Source organism: Zonotrichia leucophrys, chromosome 18, assembly GCF_028769735.1.
Source record: "Zonotrichia leucophrys gambelii isolate GWCS_2022_RI chromosome 18, RI_Zleu_2.0, whole genome shotgun sequence".
NCBI lineage: Eukaryota > Metazoa > Chordata > Aves > Passeriformes > Passerellidae > Zonotrichia > Zonotrichia leucophrys.
In genome coordinates, this window is record NC_088187.1 from 6,710,471 (window position 1) to 6,730,927 (window position 20,457).

The 20,457-nt window shown below is 39.4% G+C and overlaps 1 protein-coding gene across 3 annotated transcripts in view; it reads right to left on the bottom strand.

The window, feature by feature from the left end:
- CA10 (carbonic anhydrase 10) overlaps window positions 1-20,457 on the bottom strand; it is a 148,131-nt gene that overhangs the window by 84,801 nt on the left and 42,873 nt on the right. Inside the window, exon 2 of one of the 3 annotated variants that reach the window (XM_064728697.1) lies at window positions 8,468-8,552. The exons of the other annotated variants lie outside the window; for them this stretch is intronic. The gene's annotated coding sequence lies outside the window, so the exon portion shown is untranslated. The remainder of the gene's footprint in view (window positions 1-8,467; window positions 8,553-20,457) is intronic. 3 annotated transcript variants of the gene reach the window in all.

Sequence of the window (20,457 nt, forward strand, 5' to 3'; positions counted from 1 at the left end):
TCAGAATAGAATAAAGTTGAATATGAATCACAAAACCTTAGCAAAACAAATACTCTCATGGCTGGTATTAGCTGCATTATTTTCCTAAAGTCTGGACTGTACTACCCAAACTTTCCTTGACTATTTAACGTTTGTGCAAGAGGAACAGGGCAGTCTGTGTCTCTCAGGCAGGCAATTGTCATTGGAGGCTTTACCTCCATCAATAGTGATGCCTTTTCTTTGTTCTGCACTATTTGCTGTTGTCAGCTGAAGTAACAGATATATCTATTATGCTGCCAAAGGAAACCAGCACAGCAACAGAATGACAATTCCTGCACCACTTACAACCAGCCTGCTACAAGAGGAGTATCAATTTAGTGTCTGTAGCATTAACTGCAGCCAATTTAATAGAAAAAAAGGTCTTTATACATCATTTCTTGGGATTTGGCCCAGTGATTTGCTTGTCAGTCTTATGATGTGAAATAATACCTTTTGCTGTATTTGCGTGCGAGTTATTCAGAAACTTCGCAAGGCCTGTGTTCTTGTTACACCACTGATTTGCTATGACTGTGCTTCTTAGTAATAATCACTCCTTTGAAACCTTCAGCATCACCACATCATAAGTTTAACAGCTTTGGAAGGGAACAATGCAATTTTAGTGCTTACAGTTAAGTGCTTCCCTCAACCACAGATACATTCTGAATACACAGCACTTGACAAAAGATACTAAATAAGCTATCCACATCTAATTTCAAATTTATGCTTGATATCTCTTGAAATCTCTGAAATTCCCTCTTTAACTTCCATGTGTTTCATGCATGTTCTGTTTTTGCAGTGTGTCATATAATAAAATCAAAATGGGCACAACCTTTTAAACAGAGGGGATAATTTCAGGGGTTTGAGGAAGAATCTCTGTTTTTGTTCACACAACTGACTTAGTCTGTTTTCACTTTCTCTTCCTTCAAAAAATGCACTCCCAATCTGCAAGAAATAAAACCCCATAAACTATAACCTCTGGGAAATTTCTTCTCTGATACCACATGAAGCTGCCTCTGCTGGTGGAAGGATTTTTGCAATGCATTTTGAATCAAAAGTTCTTATGAAATGTTGTCTGGATAGAGAAGTTCAGAGGGACTGACTAATGCTCCAGTCCCCAGCACTCATCACAGACCTGCCTGGGCATCTCCACACATGCCAGTTATTAGGAAGCCTCCAGTTCTAGAAATGTCATTGAAAAAGTAGGAAGCACAGTTTTTGCAGCCTAGTGAGGTTTCTTTAAAGGCCTCTGTTTCCCTGCAGTAACACTTATAACTCCTTAAAAGTCTGAAAACACTCTGTAGCTCATTAAGCAGATGAGCCTCATTTTCTGCACTCAAAACAAACAGATCAACTTCCAAGGCAACTGCTGCTCTCCTCAGGCTGAGGCTGCCCTGGGTTCACAATCAAAGCAGGCGCTAACAGTATTAAAAACCCTGCATATTTTGATGGACTCAATCTTCTGGGAATTATTCCTGATGTGGACATTATAGGTAACTTGTGTGTGACTGATCCACTTCTACCTACCTGCTCAGGAGTTGCACTTTCTGGTAAAAATATGGTTGGTCCCTCTCCAAGCAGGAGAAGGGGCTTCTCCTCAAATCTTTTGCAGGAAGTTTTTTTCACCCCCAGGCAGAATCACCTGGATGGTAAATCCTAGACCTTGGGATCCCTGAAAATCCTGCGGACATCCAATCAATAAGAAAATCACCTAATGAGGACACCCAAACTTAGCAGCAGATAATTGCCATGGCCCACCAGACCCCTGTTACAAAGTGCTTACAGGTAACAGTTAAGGTTTAGGATGATTACTGCAACTTGCTAGCATGAATACCAAACCCCCTTAATTTGAGATATGCAACATATTCTTATTTGGTTTGCTTTTAAATTGCGTATTCTGTATTTAACTTTGTTTCGTAGTCTAAGATGCAAGAAAATTTTAGCAAACCATCTATTAGATGAGTTTTGGTGCATTACCTTGATGTCAGAGGAGTGCAAATAGCTTGTCTCATTCTATCTGGTCTCATATTTCCATACTCCTCTCTTTCCTAACTCAGCTGTGTGAAGCAGTAGCTGACAGGAAGCTCCATGGTTCACATTTAATAACTCATACAATAAAAATCCCTCACAATATAGCAGTGTGAAAACTCACAAATACATTTAGCTTCTTAATCTGCATTCATACATACTCATATTTTGTCATGAATGAGGTTTAATTAAATGCATGGAAACTCCTGAGTTTATCAAGAGTTTTCTAATTCTTCCTTATTTTTTTCTAGTTCTTGTTATCCCTTGTACATTAGCATTTCCAAATTATATAAAAATTTTATAAAATGTTGCATTAGAAAATGAATTCCTGAAATTGGCAGTGCTTGTTCTGATCACTGACTATACAAGACCATGAGGCAGTGAACACAATAAAATTAAGTAAGTTTCTTTCCAGTTTTAAATAAGATGTTACACATATTTTGAAAGATGTTACACATATTTTGAACTTAGACTCAACCTTAAATAAGATGTAAGGTTAAGGCAGCTTCCCTGAAATTCTGCTATGAGATAAAAGCATGTTAGAGACAAACACCTGCCCCAGCTTTTAAGAAAGGAAAATATGCCATGCTTCACAGGCCTATTTCTAATTAACCGTTTTACCATTTGCCTTGACTTTTCCAGAAGGAAATAAATTGCAATTTCTAGTTCTTCCAGTTCTTCCCTGAATCTGGGCATCTCTGATCATCTCCTCTTAGATGCTGACAGAATCCCTAATTTTCATCCGCCTGTTCTTCACTGTGCACATCCTAAAAAAATTAACACCAACATTGACTTGTCCTTTTAACACTAGCATTCAAACCTGTTACTTCTTTACATTAAGATATATTTGCTCTTTTCAAAATACCTTCAAGCTGACTACTAATTCTCCAGTCCTTAACTTCATAGGCAGTATAAAATTTTAAATGGTAATTGAGTTATCTTTTGAAGGGCTAAAAGGGAGAGCAGAGTATGATGTTGCCAACAGCATGCTGTTTGCTCAGCAGTAAAGTTTATGGAGTACTGCTTTATTCAGACAATCATTAGGTTCAGTACAGGTGGTAGCTGGATGACAGAATCATGATGTACAGAAAATCCATACCCATTATCTGGCACCATCTTCTTGATGTGAAAGATGTGAATTTACAGCTGCCTTTGGAGCTCTGACCAACAGTGACATTCAGCACGGAGCCTGTGTGACTCCTTGTGTGCAGGGCAGAAAGCTCACAAGCAGAAAAGGTTGTTAGGAACATCTATTAATTTTTTTTCCTTTTTTTACCATTAAAATGTCTTTTTTTTTTTTTTTCTTGACAATTACTAGCAGGACCACACATGGAGGAACAAGACAGTTTTCTAATATCCCCTCACTGCAAGCATCGCATTTTCTTTTGCTACAGTGAATTGCATGAGCTCCTTATTCTGTTGTTTTTAAACGGAGTCTGGCCAAATCATTTGTAAATCAATAGTGCTGTATCTTCTGCCAGGTTTTTATCTCATTGACAAATGCAGCCGCTGCACAGAAAAATCCTGGTGCAGCCCATTCATAACCATCTCTGAAGTTTCCATTTTGCAACAATCCTTGCGCCAGCACTTTCACGTCATGAAATGTCTGCTGATTTTCTGGATCAATTTTTTTTTTATTTTCAATCTCACCAAAAGTGCCTGAAACTTAGAAACTGATTTACAAAGTGGTTCTCCTCCTTCTGTTAAAAGGCTGAAAGCGTAAGTGCCTCTTTAGTAGTCTAAATCAGATTTTGGGTAGACACTGTTCATCTCCCTTTAGATGAACTTATATCTTCTATTTTAAACAAAACTCCAAAGGATAAAGCAGGATTTCAAATTTATCAGCAGATTCAAACTATTTCTCTAGTGTGAACATAGTTCATTTTACGCACCTTTAAGAGAGAAACTTTCACCACCTGCAAGGCATTTGCACAGTGCTGAACCCCTGAAAATCTGTGACTGTTATACAGGTTCTGATAAGGACACAAGGTTAGGAAATACCTGGGGACTTAGCATTTCCTTTGCTGCTGCCAACACTCCTATCAAAACATGGTAAAGGACAAATATTAACTGCAAGGAACAGGTTTGGAACTGGTAAGAGCTCTGGTTAAATTAATGGAGTTATGCTGACTTTTATTAAAAGTTGAGGGTTTGATTCTCCACTGTTTTCTGTTTTAAAAATATAACCAACTTAGCCTTAACCTCTAATATTTTTTGGATGAGTTGCTAAATTCTCAGATGGCCCTACTTGCTGAACACATAGCATAAATAGCACTCCTCCTTATGTAGTTCTTGACTGACCCAGTTTCTCTGTTCTTCTGAGAAATTCTGGCTGCTGTCTCTTCCTTTCATGTATTGTGCTGCATTTTCCAGTCCTCACTTGTCCTCAAGAGACTTGATGCCAAGTACAGAGCTACAGGTCCCAAAATAATGACACCACTTCCAATTCAGCCTCCACTCATTTCACCTCATGGATTGAGGGATTGGATGGTTATAAAACCTTTGATTTCCTTGGATTTTGCATACTCCAGGTGACAGGAATAGTATCAAAAAGCCAAGGTAAAAGAGACAATTTATTCAGGTGGAATAGAGTCAAGTGTGACTTGCACATGCCTTTCTGTCCCTCCAAAACAGGTTTCTGAATGGTCTACAATTCTAAATTACTTTCCAACAAAATTTCCCTCAAACTCATGTTGTGGACTCCTGAACTGAGACTCTTGGCAGTAACCAAAAGCTGCAACTGACATCTTCATTTCTCTTCTTCTGGTAAGATGAAAAAAAAAAAATATATATATAAAACAGCATGCTCTTCTGCCTTTTCTCTGTAATGTCATTTATCTTGCTGTGATTCTTATGACAGCTTGTAATGCTTCCAGAACTTGACTTTCAAAGCACTTTTCAAATCTCCTTTTGGATGCCAGGGTCTGGCCTCAATTCACCCAGCTGAAAAGTAGCCAAGGGCTTTGTGGAACAGCAGAGATTTATTTCAGAAGAGTTAAAGGTGGAATAAGCAGTGTCAGGCTGCTTCCCTTCCCCTTCAGCAGTTCTTAAGATTGGGTTTAACTCTTCCAAAGGCTCCTGGGCGAGACTGGCCACAGGTAGGACAGGAGGGGATATAATGACAAAGCATCATTCTCTCACCTTCTATTGAGGAAGGTTTATCAGATTCTGAGAATCAAGTCCCAATGGCAGAAAGAAAAATACTTTGGAAACCTTCATTGTCCTTTATCTCTTCCTGGAGGCACAGAAAGAACAAGGAATACAAGCCACAGCAAGTGGCACAATCAGGGCTATTCATAGGAACTGAGGATGAGATCTGTGTTACACACAGAAAAATACAGACCCCAACAGGAATGTTTTTAAAAACCAAGACAGAAATTAATTTAGCATTTATCCTTTTCAGACTAGTGGAAATTCTGCTGTGGCAATCCATGTATCTGATTAAAGCAATTATTTAAAAAATTGAGGGGGTTGAAAACACATGGATACACCATTTATAGCTATTGCTCAGTAACTTGGATGATACTAAAGATGTCATCAAGGAAGGGAAAAGAAATTAAACTTGTTCTACCACTGTGCACTAATTAAACTGTTTAGTGCAGAGATCAGCATAAATAAGGAATTAGCAAACAATAATGTGAGTAGAGGATGATTTGTAATAGCAGCACATTGATGCACTAGGCTCAGATACTATAATTTGACTGGCAGCACTTTATTAAAGTTTTGGCAGCATTTAAGCAGACTGGGAGTGCTGTGATGAAGCTCAAGCACATTAATCCAAGCTCCAGCTCTTGTTAATACTGATGAGTGAAGGCAGTTAATTAAATTATGTATGAAGTAGTGCTGATTAAATATTTCGCTCCTTGCTATAGAATTAACTCTGCTTTATTAACAGCCACTGTTGTCTCTAATAGTGAATGTCAGAGGGACCTCTTCTCAGCCGTTTACTTTCATTTTTCTAGCCATCTGCTCAGGTTGCTTATCGTACACATCTATTCCTGCTTGTACTGGCCTTTGAAAGAAACATTTTTGCTTCCCACAAATGGTTGTGTGATAGTGTAAAAGTTTTATTTCCTTACAGAACAGGTTTCAGTGAAACTTTTAAATTAATTTTTCTCATTGACAATAGAATAGGATTCTACAGATTACACAGACACAGACTTTTGAATGATGCCGTCTCTAGATGGCAGCATTAATGGGCAATTTTCATTTTGCTTTGATGATGATTTCTACTTCCAGTTTTTACAACATTTTAAATAATTGTACATAAAACCTTTGGTAATGAGGAAGAGAAAGGAAAAATCCAGACACATAATCTTAAATTACACAGAAATTGTAAAGCAGAGCTTGACAAAATAAATAAACCAGCGTCCTTTCGGAACTCTGCTGAACAACTGCAAGAGTTACTGTCCTCACCAGCCGGCAGATATTTACAATTAATCTCAAAGACAATACAACTGAAACCTCAGTTATTTAGCTGTTCAAAGACAAACATTGCAAAAGCTTATCAGGACAGTGGCAATGGTTTGGCAACGAGTACAACAAAAGCCTCGACATTCTGCAGACACAACGGCTGCTGCTGGACCACGTTTTCACAAAGCCAGGTCAGTGCTCTTTCATCCTTTGCTGAGAGATGTGTGAAGAGTTGGCAAAACACAGTGAAATTTGGTACTGTAATATATGCTGGGAAATAATTCATGCTATAAAAGAATGTATTTCATAAAGATTGTGAAATCCAAACGAGTCTCTGACCATAAGCAGCCTGAGAGGCAGACGTCTATGTCTATTCAAATTCCGACATTCCTGAAGGTGGCAGGAGAACGATCGGCACTTAGCCTGTGAATAGATGCACGCAGCGTGATGATCGCTGTTATCCCGAGTCACTGGAAGATGCCTAAGAGCGATCATCGCCCTGTGGATAACATCGATCAAGTCGCCAGAAAGATACATGTGAATACCTGACCTCCTGCGATTTCCTAGGAGAATTTTGGGTGTGGGTTAGCTGTCTTTTTTTGCACCTTCTTCTTCCTTCTTCTTCAGGAATCTAGATGGTTCCCTCTAATTGGGTGAAAGTTGTCTGCATTGCAGGTTTCCGGTGATCATAATTGGATTAGAAGCATAAATAATACAGATGTCTACTGTTTATTGGATAATTGGAACTTAAATAGCCTTGAACAGACACCATTTTAGGTCACTTTCCTGACTTGTTAGAGAGAGCTCACATCTCGTGAGTTTGTAATAGATAAGGATAATAAACTTCAGAGTGAGACTTCAAAAACAACATCTCCTGAGTTTTATTCGCCCTGACCTTGGAGCAAGAAAAAGCCTGGCATTCCAACACAGCTGGAATTTTGAACTGCCTATGAAAATATTGATTTGGGAGTCACAGGCTGTGGAACGGATGAGGAGGAGGCTGACAGCCATCTGTGGAGGAAGCTCTGCTTGTTTCTCAGGGGTTCCAGAGATCATGGCGTGCTGCTGAGGGTGCCAGCTGGCCTGCTGCCACCAGGCTTTTCTGTGCCACCAAACAGTCTCTGGGAAGCCTGCCCATGGAATCACAGCACATATTCCAAACAAGAATTGCTTGGTATTTCTTCGCTATGAAAGCTGATGAGCAGCAGATTTTCTTTCCATTTCCAAAGCTCAGACTTCCAGGGCTTCACCTGACTGCTTGTGGTGGGGGCATGGCTGTGTGACTCTCAGGAGAGTCACTGACAGCAAAACTGGAAGTGTTTGCTTAGGACTTTTGTCTTTATTTTTTTTTTTTTGGCTGCCCCCATGAACACTTCCCATGACCTATTCAAGAGACCATAGCTGAAGAATACCCAATTTACATAATTTTCCATATTCTCGAATCACTTCTGTTCCTTGAGAACATGTGATGGTTTCTCACGTTACCTTTCTGTTCTCTCAGTAAAACAGGACTTCATCTAGTAAAGAGAAATGGAATCCTCTTCTTTCTTGAAGCAAGAACTAACCATGAGGCTCCCTCTTGTTTACACTCACATTTAACACTCTGAATGGCAATGCAGTGCAGAGCTGAGGAATTAAAACCTCAAACACACAGGATGTTGGTTATTGCTTTAAGACTGACATGCTTTGGGATGCTTTGTAACAAGGAAATCTTACTTCATTTTATTCAGTTAATTATAATCAGTTTAAAAATGGAGATCAGAACAGGAGCTACAAACGAGTCTTACATAATTACACAAAATGTGTACCTACAAACACATTCTGTAATTCTTCCTGATCAAATTTTAACTTTTTACCTCATTACTACAATTTTGGTTGTGGCAGAATTCAGAAGCAATTCCACACACCCAGATTATTCTCTACACCCTTTATACTGAGGCACATCTGAGGTAAAAATGGTGAGAAGAGGCTCAGTCCTGGAGACACTAAATTTAGAATGAGAAATACCTACAGAACACGGTGAACTCAGTAGGTGATTCATTTCCTGTTGAAGATGATTCCTAAAAGCTCAAGTATCTCCAGAAGGTCACTCCCACCTTCAGAAAACAAACACAACAACTTATTTTTAGAGTTATGTAGAAATATCTTGCCCACACAGTAAATTGGACATATGTTCTTGGGTTCAGCTGCCAGTTTTGTTGAAGAATTCTGGTCTCACTGTTTTACTAAATAAAATTTTGCATTTATTTTGGTCAAAGCAAAAACCAAATCTGGATAAAACCATTGCTCATGGACCTTGCAATGAGAGCTAAGTCTGCTGTTGACATTCTTCTTATGCTTGATTGTGGGTTGCTGTTACTCTTCAAAGCACATTCCTAACTTTAGATTACTGCAACTGAAAAGGATGCTGGATTGAACACGTGCTAAGTGGCATTGCAAAATCAGATTGAAAGTGGTAACGCTTCTGCTGCTATCCTTTGCACAATATGGAAATTGTTGTTCCTCTATCCCAAACATCCTCTTCCTTTGCTGATTGGCTCCAGTAGCTTCCCATGTCTGCACAGAACACTGCACACTCACCAGGCCATAAATGAGGGAATGAAATACTCTTGTGATCTTTTATCAAATTTATTACCTGCAGTAGACTCCAAGCCAGAAATGTGCAAAAAATTTCTCATGTGTAAAATTGGGATGTATTTTTTGTAGGTGAAAGTAGAATCAGGCTGGTCTGAGGGTTCAATGATTAATGTTGTATTTGAAATTTTAAATAAGCTCAGATCCCCAATTCAGCTATCACCGAAAACATTGGTTTGGATAAAATACTCTAAATTATTTGCAAATTATAGGGTACAAGCTATTTAAAATAATCACAAGAGTATTCTGAAGGTGTATGAAGAAACTAGAGCTGAGCATTGTGTACAGTGTAGTATGTGGAGTGGTGAAATTACAAAAAAAAAAAAGAGCAGAGTAAAAAATCTTGAAGAACAATAAGAAATGGGGTAAAAAGGTCAGAGAGACATTGGAAACTACTAAGATGATCCACCTTCTGCATCTACAAATAAAACAATAGGCTTTTCCCAATATTCGTTGGCTGATATTAATTTAGAATTAGATATATCCTGATTTCCTATGTTTTTTTTCTAAAAAATTGATTTTTAAAAGCCCAAATTCTATCAGTGACATGTTCACAAAAAATATTCAATGTTAAAAACCATTAAAAAATGCAAAAATACGGGGACAGACTCCTGAAAAGAAAATGCTGCGAAAAAAAGGTTTTGCATCCCAATAGTTGTTTCAATTATTAAAAGCAATTTAAAAAAAATAAAAATCCAAACTGAAATTATTTGTGCATCTTCATGCAAAGACCTTGGCATTCCAGGAGCACTTTATCCATCTTCACACATCATAAAATTCTACTAATTAAGTTCTCGCTTGTAAAATATTTAATATTTGCTGTTCTTCAACCACTAGATTAATTTTTACCACACATATATTGTTTCCTGGTGTTACAGAAGGCATGCTCTAGATAAACGTTTTGTACATCAAACATTTGAATCTTAAAAGTGAAAAATCCCTATAGGTGTAGGTATATATACAAATATAAATGTGTCTGTATGAAGCTCAACTGTAGAGCCATATGGGAAGGAAGATGGTTTTAAAAAAGATGCTTGACAAAACCCAAAAACTCAGTATTAGCATGAAGAGAACAATGACATTAGAGGCTGGTGAAATGTAATACTGTGATCTTCTTTGGCGGTTGGTGTTTTGGATTGCACTACACAATGGCTAGGTCTGTTTGGAAGTTTTGGTTGCAAATATAGGAAGCAGAATTTGAGCATTTATTAGTGCAATGCCTAAAGATACAGGATTTTCTGCCTGTTCTTGGGAGCAGGTGGTTTTATGGAGCTCTGCTGGTGGCTGAATGTCTCTGCTGAAGCACTGGGGTTTAAGGGGATGAAATATCCAACCGAGCTCATGAAAATGCTAAAGTTTCATCATTTCTGTTAAGCTTCTAGTGAATTCAGACTCTGACAATGAACAAATCTGGGCATTAGCTCAGCCAGACAGTGAGGAGATGTAAATATAGTTGGGATTATGTCCATCCATAATGTGAAATTCTCTATGCATCTGCAATTCTGTCCATTCATAGTATGAAATTCTCTCTGTATTTAAGTTACTTCCTTGTGAAGTATGGTAGGGACAGAATGGAAAATCAAGTTGTCCTGTGACAAGATTACCCACAGCTATATGGAGGTGAGGCACTGTATCATCTTGACTTCTCTTAAAATATGTCACAAAGTGAAGAGGCAAGTTAGGGAGTGAAAACACACACCAAATTTAGAGTCTCTGAATAAGGACACTTGAATCTCGTTCTATTTGTTAAACTCCTGCTGTAAAGGAAAAGCACTTTCCTAAAATACCAATTTCCTGCATATTTAACACTACAGTATGGAGGACTCCTGTGAAGTTCAAGACAGTTTTAGAAGTTACACCAGTAGGAGCTTTGGCATAATCATAGAAGAGCATGTTCTGGGCTGGAGTGCCCAGTGCACTGTTTTTGACTGCAGATTCTGATTATAAAAGCAGATATGCCAAGCCACAGAGCGGAACATTTGGAGGGAAAGTGAAGCTTTGCTTTACCGACACAAGACAGAAACATTCACTGCCTCTCTCTGCCCAGGTGTGTTAAAAGACAGAGTTGCTGACAACTCTTTAGTGTATAAAAGTGTATGGAATTCAAGGAAGATCCCAGTGCATCCCTCTGCCCAGTCCCACAGAGGTGATGTCTACCTGATGGTACAGGATTTAGTACCCTGTTCTTCTCAGAGGCAGATGTTACCGCAGTTTAATGCAGCTTAGAAAAAATGTAGGTGTGTGATTGGTAAGCAAAACCACATGTTTAAAACACTCGTGAAAACATTTTCTTACTAAAGCCAGCTGACATCATTCCAAGAGCTTTGTATTTAAAAGCCTGCAACCTCAGAATCCCTTCTCCTCCAATTAGGATCAGCATGCTCCACAAAATCCTCAATGTAAATATATGGCCCAGCAACACTATTAGGTACTGAGTAGCTGAACATGTCTTAATGTACATTATGCATGAAAACCAATGCAAAATATTGCAGGACAAGGTCAAGCAGGAAATTGAAAATTAAATGCCAGTATCTTAGTAACAGCTTCCTGAAGGGCACATTAGAAACAGTTTACCAGAAATCTTTCCAGAAGCAGGCAAGAAACAAGAACATCTTTCACTCAAACCCATTTCTGCTGCCTATAGTTCTTTAAAGTCATTTAACTTTCTCTGGATTTCCATTTGTGGCAGGGTTTAGGAGGTGGGGGGTTAACTGATTCTTCAGTTTTTTTACTTCACTTTCAACCCCTAAGAGAACAGAGGATACTCTTCCAGGCACTGAAGTTCTTATCTAAAGAGTATTTAAGTTCTTTGGAACTTTACAGAAAGAACGATGAGGGTCTTCAGGCACTAAATGATACAGTAGGTGCCTCCTGGGATCATCTTACCTAAGCCAGTTAGATGCCAAACTCTCAGAGACTTTTGGAAAAGCTGTGTATCTCAGATATTTACCTTCTTTTCCTTGGCCAGTTATTTGCATTTTAAAGCACTTGAATAAAGTTTGCAGATCTGCCCATCAATCCTAACAAGCCCACAAACTGGAACTTAGATTGCTAAACTGTGGAGGCCCATGAGCCTGCCAGGGAAGGATCCATGGCCAGGCCCTGGAAGGGTAGTGTTGCAGAATGAGCCATTTGTCGGGGATGAGCCATTTGTCAGGTGCAGGGAAAACTTGAGACCCTCAATATGAGTGTTCAGCAAGCTCCATTTATTTAGCAAGAGATTCAAACTTTTATACACACAAGAAATAAGCTCATGAATATTCTGCAAGCCAAGCGATCTATTGGTTAAACTATACCATCAACTCTTCCTCATTCTTTTGGGCCTACATTCCCTTTTCCCACGTCTCTCTGTCTACTTGTTCTCATACCCAGCTAGGCCCAAGGACACGCTATCTTACAGGTGCAATAGCTCAAATTAGGCTGAGTCCAGTACTTTTCCAGTCTCTAGTCAGCTGAAATCCCAACAGGGTAGACCATAGGCTCCAGGTATTCCCCACAAGTTAAGCCAAGGAAAAAGGCTTCTGCCCTGGTGCTCTGCGGTGCCATGTTGATTGATCCCAGTTCTGCCTTCCCCATTGGCCAGTTGACTTTACCTAACCCTTTTACCATGTTTGTACCCCAGTTCTAGAAAGTTCTCTGTTCCCTGTTTCCCCATTGATCCTTGTATCCCCACCTATCCACCCAGGCATTCCCTATTGGTTCTTGCCCTTTGCCCAAACGCCTTCCAGTGGAGACGCTTTTGGGAAGGTAGCAGCAATTCAGCATCTACTCACACTGCTACACTAGGCCAGTCCTGAAAGTGTAAACTGTTGGGAAAAAACATCCTGTGTTTCAATCTGCACTTTCTAAATTAAAATGTCTGTGAAACCAGGAAAGTTTCTTTTTCTCTGTATTTCATAATATTCTCATTCTGGAGCTCCTTCATGTCTTTATGTTTACAATCTAATGGTATTTCAGACAGAGTTTTAATGCAAAAACTATGCAAATGCAAAATGTTTATTATGAGAAACAGATACCAATAACCATAAATACTCATGACTTGATGTAACAAGCTGGAAGAATTTCTGAATCATCTTCTACAGTGATTACTTCCTTAAGCAAATATCTGAGCCTGCCCAGATGTAATTTATTAATGTATTAATTGAGAGAAGGCTGTGAAAAGAGGAGTTACAGAATCAGCAACAAAGGACAAATAATGGTAAGGCAGACAAACCTGCGAATAGGATTAGTGCTTCATGTCTTTTATTCAGTGAAATTTTTGCCACTTTAATTAGTACTTTTTCTCTGGCCTTTCCAGAATTCCATTTGTGTTTCCCTGAGAGGTGTAGGAATTGAGTCATATCTCTACACAAAGTGTAGTGACTGGAAAAAACACAGACCCTGTTTCAAGTCAACAGAATCACTTTATTAAGCACACACCAGTATTTATATGTTTTTTCAGTGTACAAGTTTAGGATCAAACTATGCAGCCATAACGATTAGGAGACTAACCAATCACGCAAAGAAATGGCAGAACAGATGTTTCTTGCTCTTTTATCTTGGACACTGTCACACATTCCACACAGCCTCCACAGTCCAGTACTCTGGGCTACTTAACTGAAGCATTCTCACATAGGTTTTTATGGCTGCAGATGACCTTTGGTATGCACTTTTTTGTTGCAGTGTGATGTAATATCCTGTTTTGGCTATACCAGTTCCTTTCCCAGGTGTGCCAATATTTTCTCCCATCCCCTCCTCCCCCTGCCTTCTGCTGAGAGCTGTCTGTCAATCTTGGTAGGCCAGCAAGGGCATCGTCTGACTGGCTCAGTTCAAAAGATGCCCCTCAGCCCTGGGGACACTGGGCTATCCAGGTGCCACTTGTCTCCTGAGACTTCCCCCTTCCTACCTGGTTGGTGGCTCCTTACCCCTTCCCTCCCCCTCTCCCTGGGCTTAAAAGACACGGGGACCACGCAGTTCTTGTTCTGTTGGAGCTGTTGCTGCATTTAGAGGTCTGTGTGCTAGGAATAAAGCTCTGCATGAAAACCCTCCAGCAGGACCCGTCTCCTTTTTTCTTCACCCTCGCCTAAAGCCTTTCCACCAGAGGTAAAACTGAGTTCCTGCTTGCCTGGACTTGTCCCAAGTGCCAGCTGCAACATCCAGCCAGCCAAAGGTGTTTCTGAGGTGAAACCACCTCAGCTGCTGCCTCTGGTCAAGCAGCAAGAGCCAGACAAAGCCCAAGCACGTTCCATCCGGTAATATTGGGATCATATTCCAATACTTTCTCATGGGAAAAAGGTGCTTGTTAAAGACACACAACTCTTATGTCACAGCTCAACAAATATGTAATTTTCATCTTTTTTTCTCATGTTGGTTACTAAATGAGGCACAGGAGTTGCATGAAGAATCATGTAAAATAAGCTGGGAAAAAGTATTTAAAATTCTATCTAAATATTAATTTTCTCTGGACAATGTTCTTGACTGGGAAAGTAAATCCAAGTCTTTGGCAGTGAGAATGATGTGACCATTGCCCTGAGACAGTTAAATGGCAGGAGTTCCATCGGTTTCACCAGGCTCTGGGTAAGGCACCACCTTCTCCCTACTGCACTCTCTAAAACTAAACCAACACAAGTCCTGCCACAAAGCAGTGAGCCTATAAACATAAAATTACAATGAGCAATAAAACCTTGAGAGACAAGTTTCGCTATTAGTTTAATTTATACTGCGGTTAACCAATTTTAAATGCACATTAAAATATTAAGTAATTCTGAAGATGTCAGTATGTGGATAATAGAGCCTGCCAAGGTCATGCAATATAAGTGTTTCAGCCACAGCCTATTAGACTTTAGTCATTTGTTCTTTATGTTAGGAGAGCCTAATCTGAAGGAAGAAAAGCCATTTGAAGATGCCCAACTGCAGGACAGGAAAAGCAAAATGGAATCTGAACTCCCTCCAGGGAAATGCCCTGACATGCACTGGTGAAAGGGGAATTCTGTAGCCCAGTTTGGAAATACAGAACAGTTGACTCCATAATCTGAGATGTTCTCTCCTATGTCATACGCTGTATTCTGAGTCATACAGAACAGCTAAATCCTGCAGTTCTAAATTGGGACTAAAGCTGGGAATTACCTATCACTCCCAGCTGCATCCTGATATGGCTTTAACTGCACCTGACTGAGATTTGGAGGAGCAGCTCCTCTCACAGCTGAGCATCCTGTTCATCCTGTACCTGTTGCTGCTGTGGTAACACCAGCATGATGCCAGTGCATAGGTTTATTCCTCCCATTCAGCCCCTCTCGTCCATGAGAAGCAAAGTATTCAAACGTGATTTCCTCAAAAAGCACATTATTAGTGGAATTGCAGTGTGAACACTCTGGGACAAAAGAGATGGTGGCTCACTGCACAGCTGTGGAAATAAATAATTTCACTGCAGTTAAAAAACTTGGAAGAGATGGTTTGAAATAAAACCATTAGAAAGGGAATACTATCTTGTAAATATTGATTTCTAATTTTTTTTTAAGAATCAGCTTCTGATGGCCTTTATTCAAGGGCTGTAGCATTTGTCTCAACAAGCAAATCCCACTGTTTTCAGTGTGACCTATTTTCAGACAGAAGTAATAACCTAGGATTTTCTAAACTGGCAGCAGCTCTTCCTTTTGTAGCAACTACTTCAGCCAGACTTGTATCATAATTATTGTAGTGTAGAAACCACATGATGCTTGGATTTCAGAGACTCAACTAAACCCTACTTGACCAATTTTATAAGCAAGGAGGAAAAATCTCATCTCTTCATCTATCAATTGAAATGCCATTCTTTTACTGCAAATGTTTTCAGCCTTTGGATTTCATTTTGAACTGCAACAAGTGGCTGTGGAATGGGGCTGTTCCTTGGCCTGAGTATATCCACCCTCCTTCCTGCCTTGCCTCTGAAGTTATAGTATGAGATAGTGCCAAAATGTCACTGCAGATAATAATTTGTAACATTCCTCAGCTCTATCAAAGCAGTGGCAGCTCTGGCAATGCCTGTGCAAGAGGTGCCAGGCCCTCGGTGCCCATCCTGTTGCTTCTCTGCTGGGGCAGCTGCACTGCTTCATGTCACTCAGCCAAAGCACAGGGCTGAGTCAAAGGATCTGCAGGAACATTTTTTTTTCTTTAATCAACAGCACAGGGATGCCAGGCAGACCAGCTTGATGGCACAGGCATATCTGAACTGGCTGCGTGATTCTCTCCCAGCCTCCAACTGCTGTCTTGAACTCAGCTTATCCATTTTTCTATTTATTCTTCATCTCATTTCATATTTGGAAAATGATCTCTCTGAATAAAGACCTTCATTCCTCACCAAAACCATCATGACGAACTCACAGATATTAAAGACACAGGAAGAAAAAATTAGAGGAGGTCATAAAAGGTAATCTAAAGAACCACCTCTGTGTTGGGGTAGAACATCTGTCTGCTCTGTGCTCTGGTGGCAAGGGAACAACTTCCAGTGTGACCTGGCTATTTTGTGCTCCATCCCTGAATATTTTTATCGGTCATACAGACTCTGAAAGGCTGCAGGCTCTGAAAGACTGCAGGCCAGGGTGTTATCTACAAGCACTTGTGAATTACAGACACATTTGCACTGCTGTAGTTAACGACCTGTCAGGTTTCCCATTATGATGTTATGCTGTTATTTTCAGGGTTTATGTCCTGGCTATAAAGCTGGTGACTGCTTGGTCTGGAAACAATAATGTATTTTTTTGTACATTTTATAAATATAAAATGAACAAGTGCCCTAATATAAAATCAGTTGCTATACAGAAAGGTAAAAGGTGACAATTTTAAGTAATATTTTCAGTGCTAGGAAAAAAAATCAATAAGATTCGGGAAGGTTCCTTTTTTGGGCAGATTCATTAACCATAATAATGTGATTTACAGCTTGCAGGGGCAGCAGGTACCCAGAAATGCATTAATGACAGTATTTTGTGGTGAGTTCTGAGAGGATAAATCTCTCACACAAACAGTATGTGCCCAGATATGCCATAATGGGGGGTGATGGTATAGATTATCTGTATTTTAATCTGTGTAAGTAACAGCTTGTAAAACTTATCCAAATAATAATTCCACATCCTCCTAGGCAGGCAGATTTAAATGGCGAGCATGGATTTTGCTCCTGAGTATGTTCAATACATTCATGGTTCAGTGAATTCAAAAGTGACCTTTTTTAGAGAGGTGTTACAACAGGAGGAAATTTTCACTAAGTAGAAATGAGTGGTTTCAGACTGTCAAGTCTCCAGCAATTCTCTATTTGAGGAGTCTGAGGAATCATACACATATACGGACTTTTAGCAGGTTAGTGAAGAAGTGCTATGATCAAATAACGTTGTGAATCTGTATTTACAAGTAAAATCATAGCTGCCTATTAGGAAAGTACTTGCATACCATAGGATGTATCCACCTTTAGGTAACAGTCTCATTTCCTTCTCTTTTTGATTTCTTAATTAGGCAGGACAGGATTTGACAGAGAGGTTTTTTGTTAGTACCAGTGAAGCTTCAGTGACAATAACCAACAGGCAGAGTTACTCTGTGGAACCATGCACAGAGCAGTGGTGTGATTTTACTTCACAAGAGTTCATTTTAACCACAGATGAGGGTGTAGCTGTAGCGACCATATTTTTCTCTGTATGATGTGGCAAATTCTACACTAAATTGCACTAATGAGATTTGCAAATTAAAAGCTGCACACTGTGTTTATATAAAGTCCTTTTTGGTGCTGTGTCCATCACCAGTGTAATCGGAATAATCTTCCTGAAGTCACTATAATATGCTGATGTGAACAGACTCAGTGAAAGAGAAGCTGAATTCCTACCTGACAATCACAACTGTAATTGTAGTACTCTTGAAATTCTTTCGAGGTGTTTTACAAGACTAATTTTTCTAAGTGGAATAATGACAGGAGTAGCAGTGGGGCAACATTTTAGTGCCGCTCATTATCCCTGTTTCCATGTTATATCGCAATCCCTTCCATTTCTATCTCATCCCACACAGATTTATGGCAGAAGTACCCAAGCAAACATAAGCTGGAGCACTGTAACCCTTTTCTTATTAAGTCCAATTACATTCCACTGGGGAAGAACATTATTAGCACAGAAAAATACTATTCCTTATTATTCTCAGTGACTTCTTTCTCCAAAGGACACTAACTTCTTTTACACTATTCCATGAAAAATATATAAAGAGGGTTTTTATGTAGGAAGTGATGATTGCTACTGTTTTGTACAAAAACACATGCACACCCACAAGAAAACTACTACTACAAGGTAATTAATAGCCACAGCTCCAAATCCCCTCTTTACATAAGGAACTGTGGCAGATGTCTACTCATTTTCAGGGTGAATTATTAGCTTAAAAAGGTTCTTGAGTCTCTGAGCAGCAACTAATTCTTCTATCAGATTTTTGTGCTTCAATTCTACTCCTCTAAGTCGTGGTTACCACTAAAATGTCCAGTGCCAAAGGGTGTCAAGAACTCCTTAGCTACCCTGTGAAGATTAGCCTGTCAAGGCGTAAGGTAAAATAAAACTTTTTGAATATATCAATACATACATCCAGCATTGTACAGGAGCCTTGCTTCTGGCCCTTAGAACTTTCCTGAATAATCCTTCCAAGTAAGTAGCTATGAGCTTTCAGTTATTAATGACTTAGTCACAGACCATTGTTCCAACTGCTTTTATACTCAGCCTGTCAAGAATATCACAGAATGCTTTGGGTTGGAAATGACCTTAAAGATCATCCAGTTACACCCCCTACACCCTTTTCTGTATACACCAGTGTTTATCCTTGGGAGTCCTTCCCTTGCTTTTAGGTCACAGTGAAGAACCTAAGAAAAGAAAGATTACTAATACTAGTCTTAACCTTTTTATCCCAAACCCCAATTTTTGATGGTCCAGCTAAGGTAGTGCACAGGAATGATCCTTCTTTTCTCAAGCAAAAGCTTAAGAGGATGTGCTCATCATGTAAAGATGAACCTTGTAAGATCACACAGGTGGCTTTCTGGCTTTTCACTTCAAGGTTTTGTAGAGATTGTAAACACAAAGTGTTGTAGGACAGCACGTTTTGGATACTGCTTTCTGATTATATGACTGCCCAAATGGTATTAACCCCCTGAACTTCTTCCCAGCTAGAAGCCATCATCCATGCAGGTTTTGGTAGCTACAGTTGTACAACACATTCCTAGTACTTAATTGTTCTTTGTGCTTATAACCCATATTTAGTGTCACTGCAAGATAAAGAGCATCTACTTCAGGATAGTGGGAAAGAAGATTTTCAACTTCATCAATAAATATCTGGAGTACTCCCATATCAAAAACATTATCTAACCTAGCAGAAAGTGTGAGGGACAATAAAAGGGTTTTCCTTATTTGCACTTTCCTGAAGCAGAAGAGGGACACTGCTCATGTCCTGGCAGGGAAACCTGTGGGTACAGCAGGACAGGCCCTGGACAGCTGGTGGCACAGCAAGGTCCAACCTGGCACTTCAAGTGTTGGTTATAACAAGGGAAAGCTTGACCTTTGCAGTGCCTAGTGGGACTAGGAACAGGCAGGAAGACAATTTTAATCATTTGGTCATGTCAGGATAACAAAAAAAAAGGCCAGGGTACATATGCTGCATGCAATTTTCCTTTCATGGATACCAATTGTAACTGAGGAGGAAAAGCCACAGCTAAGAAAGACAATCAGGGTGTTAAAAGAAAAGGGATCTGAGACCACATTAGCAAAGAACTGTGTTTCAGTCACAAGTTTGTGAAGGTTTAAAATTTTAGGTCTTTAGAGTGCTTTACTGCGATTAGTTCACTTTGCTGGCCCCCTAAAAGATTTTTTTTTCCTTTCATGGAAGGACTGAATTAGAGGGAAAAACAGCATTTAGAGATCTGTTTGCAAAATGGCTGCAGTTACAGGCTGTATGTAAAACAGTGACTTTATTGAAAAGGACAGCATAAATGTGTGTTCAAAGGCATGGGAAGGACCTGAAGACAGCCAATTTTTGAGTTTCATGGTGGTAACAAAATCACCTGTAAAGGGTGATCCTCAGTCCCAAGCTCCTCGGTCAAGTGAGAACAGGGGCTGGGGGAACCAAATCATGGTGCCACCAGGTATTGTAACTGGGAAAAGTCTATGTTGTATTATCTCTAACCATCACATAATTTTTTTTTTTTTAAATCTAGTCTCCTTTCTAGCTACATGATTTTAAAGAGTCAATTTTCGCAGAATCACCAAAGGAAGTAAGAAACCAGGAAAACAAATGTTATGAAATATATTTCCTTCAAGCTGCCTTTAACTAACAACCAAAGCTAACATATTACATATACTAACCTAAATTCAAAGCAGTAACTGAATGATTTCCAGTATCTATGTT